This window comes from Nicotiana tabacum, chromosome 16 (assembly GCF_000715075.1).
Source record: "Nicotiana tabacum cultivar K326 chromosome 16, ASM71507v2, whole genome shotgun sequence".
Classification (NCBI taxonomy): Eukaryota; Viridiplantae; Streptophyta; class Magnoliopsida; order Solanales; family Solanaceae; genus Nicotiana; species Nicotiana tabacum.
Window position 1 is genome coordinate 39,307,369 of NC_134095.1, and position 8,790 is coordinate 39,316,158.

Below are 8,790 nucleotides of genomic sequence, written 5' to 3' on the forward strand. Positions count from 1 at the left end.
TAGGGTGGGTGGTAACGGAAAAACTGAAATTTGAAAAGAAAAAAAACTTTTTTTGGAGAGGGGGTGGGATGGGTTGGTGATGGGGGAAGGTTGAAAATGAGTTTTGAAAAAAAAATTCTCTCTTGATAAGAAAAATATTTTCCTCCAATTGGAGGAAAATGAGTTCATAAGTAAATGTGATGACCCGGTCAGTCGTCTCATGAGTACCGCTCTGTTTCCTCCATTTCAGCTTCTTTATGATTTCTTATCCGTGTGTTTGCAGTATCGGGTTGGTCGGATCGAGTTCGGAATGAGTTTGGTGAAGTTTGAGACACTTAGTCTCTTTTAAGAAGGCTTAAGTTGGAAAAGTCAACCGGATATTGACTTATGAGTTAGAGGGCTCGGATATGAGTTTCAATAGTTCGGTTAGCTTCGGGACGTGATTTGTGACTTAGGAGCGTGATCAGAATGGGTGTTGGAGGTTTGGAGTAGACTTAGGTTTGAATTGGCGAAATTGATATTTTGGCGATTTCTGGTTGATAGGCAAGATTTTGATATAAGGGTCCGAATGGAATTCCGAGAGTTGCAGTAGCTTTGTTGTGTCAATTGGGATATGTGTGTAAAATTTCAGGTCATTCGGACGTGGTTTGGTTGGGTTTTTAATCAAAAGCGTATTTCGGAAGATTTTAGAAACTTAGGCTTGAATCCGATGTGATTTGGTAGATTTGATGTTGTTTGGGGTGTTTTGATGATTGGAACAAGTTTGAATAAGGTATTGGTTATGTTTGTGCTTTTGGTTGAGGTCCCGGGGGCCTCGGGATGATTTCGGGTGGTTAACAGGGAAGTTGAAGTGTAATTGCAGCTGCTGAAGTTTTGTTGCTTCTGGTTTTTTCGCACTTGCGGTTTGGGGACCGCAGGTGCGGCGCCGCATATGCGTTGGATTGGCCGCAGAAGCGGATCTAGGGAAGAATGTCTAGAACCGTAGATGCGGTAGAGGGACCGCACCTGCGGAGTCGCAGATGCGGCTAGTGGACCGCAGATGCAGTGTAGGCTGGATTAATGAATTTCCGCAGAAGCGGAGTTTTGATCGCAAATGCGGTGGGTATGTCGCAGATGCGGAAAAGCCTGAGGAGAATGTATATATTTCTTCCTTCGCGATTTTTGAAGGGTTTAACCATTTTTAAACTCAGAATTGGGAGCTTTGGGCGATTTTGAGGAGAGGAATCAAAGGGACTTCGTTAAGGTAAGGATTTTGGACCTAAAACACACTTCTATGGTAATATTTCATGGATTAAGACTGAAATTAAAGGGCTAAATATGGAGGATTAGGACTTGAGTTTAATAGGCCTTAAATTGAGGATTTGAGGGGCCATTTGAACTCCGATTTTGGTATACTTGATAAGTATAGACTCATGGAGAGATGAGGAATCTAATGATGTGAAAATTTCTGAGTTTCGAGAAGTGGGCCCGGGGCTCGGGTTTTGCTAATTTTGGAATTTGTGGTATTTTTCGATTGTTTTCGCTTGGACTTCGTTCCCTTAGCATATTTTGACACCGTGATTCTGATTTTGAATAGATTCAACGCGAGTGGAGGCCGATTCGTGGGGCAAAGGCATCGCGAAGTAGTATTTTCACCGGTTTGAGGTAAGTAACCATTGTAACTCTGGAATTGAGGGTACAAACCCCGGTATTTGACTTGTTTTGATAAATGCGGTGACACACATGCTAGGTGACGAGCATGTGGGCGGCACCGGTAGGGATTGTGACCTGGTCCGTCCCTTAGTGACTATTAAACCGCGTATTTGATTTGGAAATACTATGTTATTCCGTATTTTGGATATTTATACTGTATTATGGGTTGTATGCCATGTTTGGGGCCTTGTACCGACCTGTAGAAACCCTTAGGGGCATTTTAACTGTTTTTCCTCACTTTACTTGCTAAAAGCATATCCTCAGTTGTGTTTTACCTGTTTAAAAGCTAAAACTGGTTTTATCGCTTTACTCCTAATTGTGAGGACTGTTTGGGCTGAGTTCCCTGATTCCTATTGTTGTGCCTGAGAGGTTGTGAGGTTAAGGACTGAGAGAGGTTGAGAACCTAATTGTGAGGATATTATATGTATATATTATGGATCGGGCTGCACGCTGCAGCGATACTTATATGGATCGGATTGCACGCCGCAGCGATATATATATTGGATCGGGCTGCACGCCGCAGCGATATGACACTTGGGCTGTAGGAGCCCTTCCGGAGTCTGCACACCCCCAGTGAGCGTAGTCGACTATAAATATATGAATCGGGCTGCACGCCGCAGCGGTTACTATGATTTCTATTATTATGAGATATAAATGAGCCGAGTGCTGAGAGTGAGTACTGAGTGACGAGAGTTGAGTCACGAGTGACTGAGAGGCTGCCCGAGGGGCTAGATTCTGAGTGATTCCTTGCCCGAGAGGCCTTGTCATGATGTTTTCACTAATTTCACTCTTCTTTTAAATAAGCCTCTATTTGATATACTGCTAAGTAATTGGTTCCAAATGTTTAAACTGGAAATGTAGTTTTATAACGAAAATTGATTTTTGAACTGTAAAGATGACATGTTGTTTCGTTGGTTATTCCGTTATGTACTTTTGAACTGCTCGTCACTACTTTCAGACCTTATTTACTTTAGTTACTTACTGAGTTGGCGTACTCACGTTACTCCCTGCACCTTGTGTGCAGATGCAGATGCCCGAGCGGCCGAGTGAGCATTATTCAGCTGGTTTAGTTTTCTGTCAGGGATTTCGAGGTAGTTGCATGGCGTTCGCAGCCCTGTTCTCTCCCTTCTATCTTGTTATCTTTTTAGTATTTTCTAGACTATCTATGTAGTAGGATGTTCGGACTTGCATTAGAGGCTCTAGACTCGTGACACTAGATCAGTTGGGTTGTGTAGTTTATTATTATTTTGACTTTCGCATATTTTCTGTCATTTTAAACATTTATTATGAAATTGGTGTTTAAAACTCGTGTTGGAAATGGTTTCTTACTAAAGGAAATGGGTTGTGGTTACTCGACTGGTTGGCTTGCCTAGTAATATGATAGGCGCCATCACTACCGGTATTTGGGGTCGTGACAAGTTGGTATCAGAGCCTAGGTTACATAGGTCTCGCGAGTCATGAGCCGGTTTAGTAGAGTCTCGCGAATCAGTATGGAGACGTTTGTATTTATCCTCAGCAGGCTGCAGAACCTTTAGGAAAAACTTTATATTCTTGAAATTTTTATCGTGCGAATTTGTTGATCCGAGTACTAAACTTCTGATATTCCATTCTTTCACAGATGGTGAGGACACATGCTACCGGGCAGGGTAGACGACCACAAGTTCCACCAGTTGGGTACACTAGAGGCCGAGGTTGCGGTCGAGGCCGTGGCAGGGACAGAGCAGCTAGAGCAGCATCGAAAGATCCACCAGCTGCGCCTATTGTGATCCCAGGTCTCCAGGAGGCTTTAGCTCAGATCTTATCAGTGTGTACCGGTTTGGCTCAGGCGGTCTCAGCTACTACGATCGCAACTACTTCCCAGGCCGGAGAAGGCACCCAAACTCCCATTGCTCGCATACTTGAGCAGGTAGTGCAGGGATTACAGACACCGGGGGCACCTCCAGCCCAGCCAGTTGCACTAGCTCAGGAGTTTGTAGTACCAGTTATGCCGGATGATGAGCAGCGTCGACTTGAGAGGTTTGGTAGGCTCCAGCCTACGTCATTCAACGATGCAGAGGGCGAGGATGCCCAGGGTTTCTTGGATAAGTGCCAGTGGATGCTTCGTACAGCAGGGATTCTTGAGACTAGTGCTGTGGCATTTACTACATTTCAGTTTTCTGGGGCTGCCTTCACTTGGTGGGAGGCGTATGAGAGGCATAGGCTTGTTGGTGCAGTGCCCCTTACTTGACAGCAGTTCTCTGTTCTCTTCCTGGAGAAGTATATACCACAGTCACGCCGAGAGGAGCTGCGTAGGCAGTTTGAGCAGCTGCATCAAAGGGAGATGATGGTGATGCAGTATGATATGCGGTTCTCTGAGTTAGCCCGTCATACGGTTTGGATGGTTCCCACAGATCGAGAGAGGATTAGGAGGTTTGTTGATGGCCTCATGTATCATCTACGGATTCTCATGACTAGAGACAGGGTGACGGGTGCTACCTTCGAGGAGGTTGTTGATATCGCCCGTGAGATTGAGACTGTACACCGGCAGGAGCGAGAGAAGAGAGAGGCCAAGAGGCCTCGGGGATCTGGTGGTTTTAGTAGTGCTCCTTTTAGGGGTCAGTTCCAGCAGGGCAGAGGCCGTTCTTTCAGGCAGGCTCAGTCAGCTCGCCCAGGTTACCGTGGGGCGTCTTCGAGTCATGGTTATCATGGATCTCAGCAGGGCCAGTCATCACTTAGTGCCCTTCCATCTCAGAGCTCGTCTCGTGCTCCGTCAGTCTAGGGTTCTTCCATGCCAGGTCCTTCTACTGGTCATTTCGGTGCCAAGGGTTCCCTTCAATCCCCATCTCCAGCACCGGGGAGTTGTTATGAGTGTAGAGAGTTTGGACATATGAGGAGGCAGTGCCCTCGGCTTCATGATAGTCAGTCTCAGCAGAGGGGTCAGCCCTCGACTTCTGCTCCAGTTACTTCACCACCCGCCCAGCCAGCTAGGGGTGGAGGTCAGGCAGCCAGGGGTCGCCCCAGAGGGGAAGGTCGATCAGGCGGTGGTCAGGCTCATTTCTATGTTATCCCAAGTAGACCAGATGCTATTGCTTCGGATGTTGTCATTACAGGTATTGTTTCAGTCTGCCACAGAGATGCATCTGTATTATTTGATCCCGGCTCCACCTTTTCTTATGTGTCCTCGTACTTTGCTCATTATTTGGGAATGCCCCGGGAGTTTCTTGCTTTATCTATTCATGTATCTACCCCGGTAGGCGATACTATTGTTGTAGACCGTGTGTACCGGTCATGTGTGGTGACTATTGGGGGTTTGAAGACCCGAATGGATCTGTTATTGCTGAGTATGGTAGATTTCGATGTCATTTTGGGCATGGATTGGTTATCTCCGTATCGTGCTATTATGGACTGTCATGCCAAGACAGTCACTTTGGCTATGCCGGTATGCCACGGATCGAGTGGCGAGGTATGACTGATTACGTTCCTCGTAGAGTGATCTCTTTCTTGAAGGCCCAACGTCTTTCATATATAGCGTTTGTGAGGGATGTTGGAGCTGAGGCTCCCAGTATTGATTCTGTCCCAGTTGTGAGGGATTTTCCAGATGTGTTTCCTGCAAACCTGACGGGCATGCCACCGGAGAGGGATAATGATTTTGGTATTGATCTGGTGCCGGGCACTCAACCCATTTCTATTTTGCTGTATCGTATGGCACCAACGGAGTTGAAAGAGTTAAAGGAGTATCTTCAGGAACTCCTTGATAAATGGTTCATTCGGCCTAGTGTGTCACCTTGGGTGCGCCAGTTCTGTTTGTGAAGAAGAAGGATGACACAATGAGAATGTGCATTGATTATAGGCAATTGAACAAGGTAACAATTAAGAACAAGTATCCTTTGCCTCGCATTGATGATTTATTCGACCAACTTCAGGGAGCGAGGGTGTTCTCCAAGATTGATCTCCGTTCAGGTTTTCACCAGTTGAAGATCAGGGACTCAGATATTCTTAAGACGGCTTTCAGGACCCGATATGGTCATTATGAGTTCTTGATAATTTCTTTTGGGCTGACCAATGCCCCAACATCGTTCATGCATTTGATGAATAGCGTGTTCCGGCCTTATTTTGATTCGTTTGTCATAGTCTTCATTGATGATATTCTGGTGTATTCGCGTAGTCAGGAGGAGCACGCAGAGTATTTGAGAGTAGTATTGCAGAGATTGAGAGAGGAGAAACTTTATGCAAAATTCTCCAAGTGTGAGTTTTGGCTTGGTTTAGTGGCTTTCTTGGGGCACGTGGTGTCCAGCGAGGGTATTCAGGTTGATATGAAGAAGATAGAGGCGGTTCAAAGTTGGCCTAGGCCATCCTCAGCCACAGAGATTGGCAGCTTTATTGGTTTGGCAGGCTATTATCACCGGTTTGTTCAGGGATTCTCATCTATCGCATTTCCCTTGACCAAGTTGACTCAGAAGGGTGCTCCATTTGTATGGTCGGACGAGTGTGAGGGGAGATTTCAGAAGCTCAAGATAGCTTTGACCATAGCTCCAGTGTTGATTTTGCCATCAGCTTCAGGCTCATATACCGTGTATTGTGATGCTTCGAGAGTTGGGATTGGTTGTGTTGATATAGGAGGGTAGAGTTATTGTTTATGCTTCTCGTTAGTTGAAGCCCCATGAGAAGAACTACCCCGTTCATGATTTGGAGTTGGCTTGCATAGTTCACGCATTGAAGATTTGGAGACATTACTTGTATGGTGTATCTTGTAAAGTGTTCACTAATCATCGCAGTTTTCAGCATTTGTTCAAGCAAAAGGATCTTAATTTGAGGCAGCGGAGATGGTTGGAGTTGCTTAAGGATTATGATATTACTATATTGTATCATCCAGGAAAGGCCAATGTGGTGGCCGATGCTTTGAGCCGAAAGACAGTGAGTATGAGGAGTTTGGCATATATCCTAGTTAGGAAGAGACCCCTTGCGGTTGATGTTCAGGCCTTGGCCAATCGGTTCATGAGGTTAGATATTTCAGAGCCCAATCGGGTACTGGCTTGTGTGGTTTCTCGGTCTTCCTTATATGATCGCATCAGAGAGCGCCAGTATGATGATCCGCATTTGCTTGTCCTTAGGGACAGAGTTCAGCATGATGATACCAAAGATGTAACCATCGGTGATGATGGGGTGTTGAGGATGTAGGGCCGGATTTGTGTGCCCAATGTAGATGGGCTTCGAGAGTTGATTCCGGAGGAGGCCCATAGCTCGCGGTATTCCATTCATCCGAGTGCTACGAAGATGTATCAGGATTTGAGACAGCACTATTGGTGGAGGAGAATGAAGAAAGATATTGTGGGATTTGTAGCTCGGTGTCTCAATTGTCAGCAGGTGAAATATGAGCATCAGAGACCGGGTGGCTTACTTCAGCAGATGGTTATTCCTGAGTGGAAGTGGGAGAGGATCACTATGGACTTTGTTGTTGGACTTCCACGGACTTTGAAGAAGTTCGATGCTATTTGGGTGATTGTGGATCGGCTGACCAAGTCTGTGCACTTCATTCCTGTGTGTACTACCTATTCTTCAGAGCGGTTGGTAGGGATCTATATCCAGAAGATTGTTCGTTTGCATGGTGTTCCAGTTTCCATCATTTCGGATAGAGGTACTCAGTTTACCTCACAGTTTTGGAGGGCCGTACAGAGAGAGTTGGGTACTCAGGTTGAGTTAAGCACAGTTTTTCATCCTCAGATGGACGGACAGTTCGAGCGTACTATTCAGATATTGGAGGACATGTTGCGTGCTTGCGTCATGGATTTCGGAGGATCATGAGATGAGTTTCTACCGCTCGCAGAGTTTGCTTATAACAACAGCTACCAGTCGAGTATTCAGATGGCTCTATATAAGGCTTTGTATAAGAGGCGGTGTAGATCTCCAGTTGGTTTGTTCGAGCCCAGTGAGGCTAGGCTATTAGGGACTGATTTGGTGCAGGATGCTTTGGAGAAGGCGAAGGTGATTTAGGAGAGGCTTCATGCAGCGCAGTTGAGACAAAAGAGTTATGCCGATAGGAAGGTTCGAGATGTGTCCTACGTGGTTGGCGAGAAGGTTCTATTGAAGGTTTCACCCATGAAGGGTGTCATGAGATTTGGGAAGAAAGGAAAATTGAGTCCGCGGTTCATTGGGCCTTTTGAGGTGCTTCGGAGGATTGGGGAGGTGGCTTATGAGCTTGCTTTGCCGCCCAGCTTGTCGAGTGTGCATCCGGTATTTCATGTTTCCATGCTCCGGAAGTATATTGGAGATCCGTCTCATGTTTTGGACTTTAGCACGGTTTAGTTGGATGATGATTTGACCTATGATGTGGAACCAATAGCTATTTTGGGTCGTTAGGTTCGAAAGTTGAGGTAAAAAGATATAGCGTCAGTGAAAGTGCAGTGGAGAGGTCGGCTCGTGGAGGAGGCTACCTAGGAGACCGAGTGGGAAATGCGGAGCAGATATCCTTACCTATTTGAGGCTTCAGGTATGTTTCTTGACTCGTTCGAGGATGAATGTTTGTTTAAGTTGGGGAGGATGTGACGACCCGGCCAGTCGTCTCACGAGTACCGCTCCGTTTCCTCCATTTCAGCTTCTTTATGTTTCATTATTCGTGTTTGTGGTATCAGGCTGGTCGGATCGAGTCCGGAATGAGTTTGGTAAAGTTTGAGTCACTTTGTCTCTTTTAAGAAGGCTTAAGTTGGAAAAGTCAACCTGATGTTGACTTAAGTGTTAGAGGGCTCGGATATGAGCTCTGATGGTTCGGTTAGCTTCGGGAGGTGATTTGTGACTTAGGAGCATGGTCATAATGGGTGTTGGAGGTTCGGAGTAGACTTAGGCTTGAATTGGCGAAATTGATATTTTGGCAATTTCCGGTTGATAGGCGAGATTTTGATATAGGGATCGGAATGGAATTCCGAGAGTTGCAGTAGCTTCGTTGTGTCAATTGGGATATGTGTGTGAAACTTTAGGTCATTCGGACATGGTTTGGTTGGGTTTTTGATCAAAAGCGTATTTCGGAAGATTTTAGAAACTTAGGCTTGAATCCGATGTGATTTGGTAGATTTGATGTTATTTGGGGTGTTTTGATGATTGGAACAAGTTTGAATAAGGTATTGGGTTATGTTTGTGCTTTTGGTT